At 44.7% G+C, this 10,050-nt stretch overlaps 2 protein-coding genes across 2 annotated transcripts in view; both read right to left on the bottom strand.

The window, feature by feature from the left end:
- Positions 1 to 10,050, bottom strand: part of LOC135977486 (olfactomedin-4-like) — a 689,021-nt gene that overhangs the window by 659,713 nt on the left and 19,258 nt on the right. The gene's annotated exons all lie outside the window — the stretch shown is intronic.
- LOC112061359 (scavenger receptor cysteine-rich type 1 protein M130-like) overlaps positions 1 to 10,050 on the bottom strand; it is a 737,202-nt gene that overhangs the window by 355,747 nt on the left and 371,405 nt on the right. The gene's annotated exons all lie outside the window — the stretch shown is intronic.

Consider the following 10,050-nt stretch of genomic DNA (forward strand, 5'->3'; position numbering starts at 1 on the left):
CAGCTCTCGTCCACTCATGCCCCTTCTCTACCTACGCTATACTGATGACATCTTCATCATCTGGACCCATGGGAAGGAGACCCTGGAAGAATTCCACCATGATTTGAACAGCTTCCACCCCACCATCAACCTCAGCCTGGACCAATCTACACGGGAGGTCCACTTCCTAGACACCACTGTACAAATAAGCGATGGCCACATTAACACCACCAAAAAAAGAAGAACAGGAGGACTTGTGGCACCTTAGAGACTAACAAATTTATTAGAGCATAAGCTTTCGTGGACTATAGCCCACTTCTTCGGATGCATATAGAATGGAACATATATTGAGGAGATATATATACACACATACAGAGAGCATAAATAGGTGGGAGTTGTCTTACCACCTCTGAGAGGCCAATTAATTAAGAGAAAAAAAAACTTTTGAAGTGATAATCAAGCTGGCCGAGTACAGACAGACAGTTAGATAACAAGTGTGAGAGATTCAATGTTTGTAATGGCTCAACCATTCCCAGTCCTTATTTAAACCGGAGTTGATTGTGTCTAGTTTGCATATCAATTCTAGCTCAGCAGTTTCTCGTTGGAGTCTGTTTTTGAAGTTTTTCTGTTGTAATATAGCCACCCGCAGGTCTGTCACTGAATGACCAGACAGGTTAAAGTGTTCTCCCACTGGTTTTTGAGTATTTTGATTCCTGATGTCAGATTTGTGTCCATTAATTCTTTTGCGTAGAGACTGTCCGGTTTGGCCAATGTACATGGCAGAGGGGCATTGCTGGCACATGATGGCATATATCACATTGGTAGATGTGCAGGTGAACGAGCCCCTGATGGTATGGCTGATGTGATTAGGTCCTATGATGATGTCACTGGAATAGATATGTGGACAGAGTTGACATCGGGGTTTGTTACAAGGATAGGTTCCTGGGTTAGTGGTTTTGTTCAGTGATGTGTGGTTGCTGGTGAGTATTTGCTTTAGGTTGGGGGGTTGTCTGTAAGCGAGGACAGGTCTGTCTCCCAAGATCTGTGAGAGTAAAGGATCATCTTTCAGGATAGGTTGTAGATCTCTGATGATGCGCTGGAGAGGTTTTAGTTGGGGGCTGAAGGTGACAGCTAGTGGTGTTCTGTTATTTTCTTTGTTGGGCCTGTCTTGTAGGAGGTGACTTCTGGGTACTCGTCTGGCTCTGTCAATCTGTTTTTTCACTTCAGCAGGTGGGTATTGTAGTTTTAAGAATGCTTGATAGAGATCTTGTAGGTGCTTGTCTCTATCCGAGGGATTGGAGCAAATGCGGTTATATCTTAGAGCTTGGCTGTAGACAATGGATCGTGTGGTGTGTCCTGGATGGAAGCTGGAGGCATGTAGGTAAGTGTAGCGGTCAGTAGGTTTCCGGTATAGGGTGGTATTTATGTGACCATCGCTTATTAGCACAGTAGTGTCCAGGAAATGGACCGCTTGTGTGGATTGATCTAGGCTGAGGTTGATGGTGGGATGGAAATTATTGAAATCATGGTGAAATTCCTCAAGGGCTTCTTTTCCATGGGTCCAGATGATGAAGATGTCATCAATGTAGCGCAAGTAGAGTAGGGGCGTTAGGGGACGAGAGCTAAGGAAGCGTTGTTCTAAGTCAGCCATAAAAATGTTGGCATATTGTGGGGCCATGCGGGTACCCATAGCAGTGCCGCTGACTTGAAGGTATATATTGTCCCCAAATGTGAAATAGTTGTGGGTGAGGACAAAATCACAAAGTTCAGCCACCAGGTTAGCTGTGATATTATCAGGGATACTGTTCCTGATAGCTTGTAGTCCATCTTTGTGTGGAATATTGGTGTAGAGGGCTTCTACGTCCATAGTGGCCAGGATGGTGTTTTCTGGAAGATCACCGATGGATTGTAGTTTCCTCAGGAAGTCAGTGGTGTCTCGAAGATAGCTGGGAGTGCTGGTAGCGTAGGGTCTGAGGAGAGAGTCTACATAACCAGACAAGCCTGATGTTAGGGTGCCAATGCCTGAGATGATGGGGCGTCCAGGATATCCAGGTTTATGGATCTTGGGTAGCAAATAGAATACCCCTGGTCGGGGTTCGAGGCATGTGTCTGTACAGATTTGTTCCTGTGCTTTGTCAGGGAGTTTTTTTAGCAGATGGTGTAGTTTCTTTAGGTAATCCTCAGTGGGATCAGAGGATAATGGCCTGTAGAATGTGGTGTTAGAGAGCTGTCTAGCAGCCTCCTGGTCATATTCCAATTTATTCATGATGACGACAGCACCTCCTTTGTCAGCCTTTTTGATTATGATGTCAGGGTTGTTTCTGAGGCTGTAGATGGCGTTGTGTTCTGCATGGCTGAGGTTATGTGGCAAGTGATGTTGCTTTTCCACAATTTCAGCCTTTGCACGTCGACGGAAGCACTCTATGTAGAAATCCAGTCTGTTGTTTCGACCGTCCGGAGGAGTCCACGCAGAATCCTTTTTTTTGTAGTGCTGGTAGGGAGGAATCTGTGGGTTAGTATGCTGTTCAGAGGTATGTTGGAAATATTCTTTGAGTCGGAGACGTCGAAAGTAGGATTCTAGGTCACCGCAGAACTGTATCATATTCATAACACCACCCTATACTGAAAACCCACCGACCGCTACGCCTACCTTCATGCCTCCAGCTTCCACCCCGGTCATACCACACGATCCATCGTCTACAGCCAAGCACTGAGGTACAATCGCATCTGCTCCAACCCCTCAGACAGACCAACACCTACAAGATCTTCACCAAGCATTCTCAAAACTACGATACCCACACAAGGAAATAAAGAAACAAATCAACAGAGCCAGATGTGTACCCAGAAGCCTCCTGCTACAAGACAGGCCCAGAAGAGAAACCAACAGAACTCCACTGGCCATCACCTACAGTCCTCAGCTTAAACCTCTCCAACGCATCATCAGTGATCTACAACCCATCCTGGGACAATGATCTCTCACTTTCACAGACCTTGGGAGGCAGGCCAGTCCTCGCCCACAGACAACCTGCCAACCTTAAGCATATTCTCACCAGCAAACCATGGCACCGCACCATAACAAACTCTAACTCAGGAACCAACCCCATGCAAACAAACCTCGATGCCAACTCTGCCCAGATATCTACACCAGCAACAACCATCACAGGACCTAACCAGATCAGCTACAACATCACCGGCTCATTCACCTGCACGTCCACCAATGTTATATATGCCATCATATGCCAGCAATGCCCCTCTGCTATGTACATTGGCCAAACTGGACAGTCCACTACGCAAGAGGATAAATGGACACAAGTCAGATATCAGGAATGGCAATATACAAAAACCTGTAGGAGAACACTTCAACCTCCCTGGCCACACAATAGCAGATGTAAAGGTAGCCATCTTACAGCAAAAAAAACTTCAGGACCAGACTCCAAAGAGAAACTGCTGAGCTCCAGTTCATTTGCAAATTTGACACCATCAGATCAGGATTAAAACAAAGACTGTGAATGGCTATCCAACTACAGAAGCAATTTTCTCCTCCCTTGGTGTTCACCACCTAAACTGCTAGCAGAGCAACCTCACCCTCCCTGATTGAACTAACCTCGTTATCTCCATACTGATTTATACCTCCCTCTGGAGATTTCCATTTCTTGCATTTGAAGAAGTGAGGTTCTTACCCACGAAAGCTTATGCTCCCAATACTTCTGTTAGTCCTCAAAGGTGCCACAGGACCCTCTGTTTGCTGTTTCCAACACAATGTTTACATATTGTTTTCAAAGCCAATTTATATTCAATTCCACATAGCTGCACGCATGAAATTTCAGACAAAAACACAGATGCATAAAAAATCCCAGGCATGCTATTATTTATTGCTTGTATCCCAGAAGTACCTAGAGGCCACAATTGGTGCTCAGTGCTGTTCTAATGCAGAGCAAAAAGGCAGTTCCTCCCTAGAAGAACATACATCAAAATTGAAGCTAAGAGGTAACAAGTAATTGTAACATCAATTTAAAAGAATGAGGGATAAACAATGAGGGTAAAAGTAACAAGACCACGAGTTTACAGAGGCCAACTATGTGAACAGATAGACAGTTTTGAGTTGGTTCATGTCTTTAATATAATTAAGTACGATAAATATCAAAAGTTCCTACTGGAGACATCTGCTTAGCTGTAATCAGTTGGCAACTGACCACAGGGATCTGGAAGAAGTTGGTCTTAAGGTGCTATTTGGAGAAGCACAGTGTAATGGATTTATGGATTAGTTTAGAGGGAGTGATCCTGCATAAGAGTCAGAATGGAAGAAAATGGGAAGGTGCTTATGTGACAGGTGAACTAATGGATGATAGGGGCTGACAGCATTGGCAGAGCAGAAGAGGCAGGATTGGATACAAGAGTAGACAAGTGGGGAAGGGTTAGGTTGTGAAAGTCCCATACAGGAGGAACAAAAAGCTTGCATATGACATGTTCTATGGGACTCGAGAAGGGGACTGACATTGTCACTGTGACAGGTCAAAAAGGTGACTTTGCAACATCATTTTGACTAGACAGGAGAGTGAGGTGGGTGCCAGGAAGGTCCGAGGGGATGCAGATAAGCACCGGAGATAGACTGAGGGAATAGGCCTGATAATGGAAATGCGAGAGAGGAAGAAGTGGCAAGGTTTGGATCCAGCTTGGATACATGGCTCTAGAGAGGGTGAAAAGTCAGAGATGACTCATGATGAGTCTGAGTGACAGGAAGGATGATAGTACTGACAATAGTGACTGAGAATGCAGTGGAGATCTCAAGAGGAATGAAAGGAGCTCAATTTTAACCAAGTTACAATGAAATAAATAGCAAAATATCCACAAGGAGATGATAGACAGACAGGCCAAGATGCAAGACTGTGGAGAGGAATCAGGTCAGGAATGGATCTCCAAACAACTGAATTTGTGTCCAGGTGTCGGTTCATTGCAGTCTCGCTCCCATTGAAGAAAAAGGAAGTTTTGTCATTTGCTTCAATGGAAGGCGCTTGCTTTTCCCATTGCATTGCCGTTCAATTTTGCCAGCCTGTGCAGGGACTGGGGACACCGTGCTCCTCTTTGTAAATTGGAGAGTACCAGATCAGAAACTCATTTACAGTATGAGGCCATTTGGGACCTACCCTAAATTAGGCACCTCCATGACTGTGAAGAGGCACTCTCTCTTTGGACAGTACAGAAAGGCATGGAGCTGTCCAGCTGATGTGACACTCAAAAATTGCACGTGAGAAATGCACAAAATCCGCTAGACTTGCCCTTTGCTTTAGTCTTTCTGATATTAGATACAGGGTGAGCTGACATTGCACAGCCTTTTTGGTAAATAGGAACCTCCTACAAAAGAAAGTCGACTGGTTTGGCCCTGCCTGCTACTAGCAAGTTTGTTGCTAATCACAAGATTTCTCACAGTAACAATAAGATGCGGTGACAGCTTAGAACTGAGTAATGGTCCAGGCTTAAACAGTCATTGGGTGTAGGACTAGAACTTGGGTCTGTAAACTAGATACTGTAATCCCACTGCTATAGAGTCATTCTGACTGCTCTTTGGCCCACTGACTATTTAAGTATTTCATACAAAGTGAAGCAGCTTCAACAGGTGAGATTATGAAAGCCCCTCCCCCGACTCTTCCTGTAGCTCAGTGTTTAGCATAGTCACTTGGGCAGCGAAAGACCTGGGTTCAAGTGCCTGCTCTGACACAGGAAGAGTGGGGGATTTGAACCCTGGTCTCCCACAACCAGGCTGAATGCTTTAAATACTGTGTATAAAAGGGCATCACAACCTCCAAGTTGCCTTTTCTTTTTCCCCCTTCAGACAGGGGTGACCTGGGTTAAATACCTAATTCTAGGAGAGGCTTCACAGCTGTGAATCCCAAGTGGCATTACGTGAACTCCAGCCCAACCCTCAGCATTTGCGACTGGCTAGCTTCTGCAACATCCCACTCAGCTTCTGTGAATCCCCATTCTTAGATGCCCAACTCTCCACATACATTTATAGGGAGCCTGTGTACCTGAGTCAGGGCTGGAGATTCCACTAAGTGGCAGGGGACCTAAAGTTAGGTGTTGCAACACTGAACCTAAGTCCTCTTTTTGCATTGCTCCTTATCCCCAAATTGCTCCTTAAAATGTGATGCCATATAGAGCATTTTTATGTCTGTGACTAGGGCAACCCTTGCGTATTAATGGGATGCCACCCCAAAAAATGTGAAGCAAGAAATTCACTGCTGTCTTTTAGTTTTTTATAGTTAAACAAACCCTCAGTTGAACTATTGTGAGTTCTTTAAAGGCCCATGCTCATGGATCAGATTACTGTGCCAGTGATGGCTGGCTTTTAAATTCATTTCACACACTTTCAGGGAACAGAAGCAGATACAGTAACTCCTCACTTAATGTTGTAGTTATGTTCCTGAAAAAATGCAACTTTAAGCGAAACGATGTTAAGCAAATCCAATTTCCCCGTAAGAATTACTGTAAATGAAGGTGTTTTATTCACCAGACAAAAGACTATATTATCTATCTATCTATTGTATAAAATACACACCACACAGTATAAGTTTTAAACAAACAATTTAATACTGGTACACAATGATGATGATTGTGAAGCTTGGTTGAGGTGGAGGAGTCAGAAGGTGGGATATTTTCCTTACTGCTAAATGATGAACTAGCAATTGGCTGAACCCTCAAGGGTTAACTCTCTCACTCTGCAAGGCAGCAGGAATGAAGGGAGATATGCAAATTTCCCTTAAGTACACTGCCTTATTAATTAGATCAGTTTGCTGAGACCGCAGCTGCTGCAAGCTCCCCTCCGTCCTGAGCCCTGCTCTATGGAAGATGGGGTAAGCAGGGGTGCAGGAGCAGGGTGGAGGGGGACACCCTGACATTAGCCCCCCTCTCTTCCTTCCCTCCCCCCCACAGCACAGCAAGCAGTAATATCAGGGAGCAGCTCCAAGGCAGAGGGCAGGAGCAGCACATGGCAGTGGTGGGGAGTGTTAGCTGAATTGCAGGCAGCTACTGCACAGGGAACTTAAGGGAGCAGGAAGCTGATTGGAGGGCTGCCAGTCCACCCTGGTTCCAAGCCCCCACCATCTACCTGCAATGGGCTGCTCTTCCTGCATGCAGTAGACCAGGGATAGGCAACCTTTCAGAAGTGGGGTGCCGAGTTTTCATTTATTCACTTTAATTTAAGGTTTCGCATGCCGGTAATACATTTTAAACGTTTTTTAGAAGGTTTCTCTCTATAAGTCTATATTATACAACTAAACTATTGTTGTATGTAAAGTAAACAAGGTTTTCAAAATGTTTAAGAAGCTTCATTTAAAATTAAATTAAAATGCTGATCTTACGCCGCCAGCCTGCTCAGCTCGCTGCCAGCCTGAGGTTCTGTTCACCTAGGCCGGCAGCGGGCTGAGCGGGGCCTGGACACCGGCTGGCAAGAGGCCGGCAGCCGGGGACCCCAGCCCTGGGGGGGGTGTTCAGGGGTCAGGGAAGAGGGCTGGGGGGAATGTGGGGGTGCAGGGCAGAAGGCTGGGTGTGTGGGGGGAGTTCAGGGGTCAGGACAGAGGGCTGGGGGTGTGGAGGTGCAGGGCAGCAGGCTGGATGTGGGTGGGAGTTCAGGGGTCAGGGCAGAAGGCAGGGTGTGTGTGGGGGGGTTCAGGGCAGGGGGCTGGAAGGGATATGTCCTGTTCCACCCCCTTCCTCAAGGCCCCGACCCTACCTCTTCTCTGCTTCCACTCCGGAGCAGGGAGCACGCTGCCGCTCCTCCCCCTTGCAAGGGCCATCAGCTGATCGGCGGCAGGGAGAGGGAGGGAGAAGGGCTGGAAAACAGCACGCTGGGGGAAGAAGCTGCGAAGGAGGGAAGCTTGGCTGCTGCAGGAACAAGATTCTGCCTCCTGCCCCCACAGGGGAGAGCGATGGGGCTGAGTGGGGCTGTGGGCCGGGACCATGGCAGGCAGGAGTTTGCCAATCAAAATCGGCTTGCATGCCACGTTTGGCACGCGTGCCATAGGTTGCTGACCCCTGCAGTAGAAAGCAGGCGGCTGCCAAATGACGTTAGAAGGGAGCATTAAACAGGCATGTTCCCTAATTGATCAGCAACATAACAATGTTAACCCGGACGACTTTAAGTGAGGAGTTACTGTACTTGGTAAGTGGCAGCATCTGACTTAAAAATGTGTCATCAGCCTCACACCTCTCAAGTAACATCTCAACTTGGTGGGGAATGTTAATCTAACTGGTGAACATATTTCAATGGGTGGAAATAAAGTCCCTCCTATAGTTACTGACATATTGACTCACACCTTTGTGTTGTTCCAGGAGCACTTAAACACACTAAGCCCAAAGGAATACAATTTCTGTTTCCAATATCATTTGGTGAAGCTGGCTTCTTGCTGCATCCCAAATGTTTCCCAGCTGTTGCGAAATGACAAACAACTATAGGGTTTGGATTTTTATAACCATTTATTAAACAAAAATTAATCATTCACATCTACTGATCCAGATTATAAGAAGACAAAGATAAAGACAGAATTAATAATAGAAAACCAGCAAACATTTACTGCATTTTCATAACTGTTCATCTCACTATTTCTGACATGATTACAGTACAGATATTGATAAAAAAAATCTTGTGTCATTTTAAAAATAAAGAGCATATGATTTTGTCCCAACTTCAGTATTCTGTAACTGATAGATATGTGCTAGATTCACCCCCGATGTAAGGTAATTGATGCCAATGGAATTATTCTGCCAATTAATTTGGCTCCTTGTTTTCAGAGTGTTTTTGAAAGATTCTAATGGAGATCACAGTAATTGCAGACTAAATGGACTCAGAGGACTAAGTGGAGCATGTAGGTTGGCATAGCTTATGTTCTGTTGTAGCATGTGCCATATACCAAGGGACTGCTTTCATTGGGCTTTGGATCAGGCCCCCAAGACACAGTACTAAGAAAATGCAACCATCCAAAAATGGTTAATAAGGTTTTTTCATGAAGTGCAACTTTAGGAAAGTAATGCATTGGAGCCCTGCCATTTAAAATACATTGATGGGTTGCAAGAAGGAGACAAGGCAACCGTTTCCACAGCTTCAGCTTAACCAATGGCTGCTCTTTAAAGATCAAGTTCTAATTCTCCTCTAATTTTAATCTTTTAGTAATTATTTGAGGGCAATATTTAATATGATATTTATGGCCTTGCATACTTTGAGCAATGATGATGAAACAGCCGTTTAGTTTCCATGTGTTATCCAAATAGACATTCCTCCAAATGCACATCAGTGTGTGAGCAATCTCCCTATCATGATGCATGTTCTGTGAATCACTAAGTCATCTACTTAATCTATTTTTTATAGCAGAGACATTTCTAGTACTCCTGTTGCCATTGTAGCTAAACACCAGTTAAAAAGCTATGAACCTAATCTTGCACCCAATTGTTACCAGGCATAGAGCTTATTATCCTTCAATGGGACAGCTCATGGGAATAAACCTTATGACCAGGAGCTACTTTTGGTAGGATTAGGCCCTAATTTAACATTCACATTGTCCAAAGGGATATAAAAATCAGACTTTTTGTGATCTCTAGTTGTTGTGTTTATTCATATCAGTGTAACATAGGTTGAAAAATAAGATTGTATTTAACAAGGTAGCCATCATTGTAAACATACAGGACTCGGTCTGAGGGGTTATAGTTGATACTTTGAATTGTTTCTAACATTTTATCCATAATTATGCTAATTTTACCTTCCTGTTCAGTGTCTGTGTTGTATGTGTAAAATATTTCCTCTTTCCTAGTGTTGACAGGTCTTGTGGCATATAGAACACCACAGATGATGAAAGCGTTGGAAATGGATGGCTTGTACTGCCTTGTATTCCAAGTATGGAGCACATCAAGTGTGGTCTCATTGAGTTTGCTAATCATAATGTTACCTGTGTTGTCCTCGGTTGAATAAATTACCCACAATCCACTTTCATCCACAACAAAGTCCATATCTTGCCACCCAACACCAGCATAAGAGAAACGGTTACCATAAGCAGCATTCGGCAGAGTTTTCCTCACAGCCAA

This window comes from Chrysemys picta, unplaced genomic scaffold (assembly GCF_011386835.1).
Source record: "Chrysemys picta bellii isolate R12L10 unplaced genomic scaffold, ASM1138683v2 scaf1, whole genome shotgun sequence".
Classification (NCBI taxonomy): Eukaryota; Metazoa; Chordata; order Testudines; family Emydidae; genus Chrysemys; species Chrysemys picta.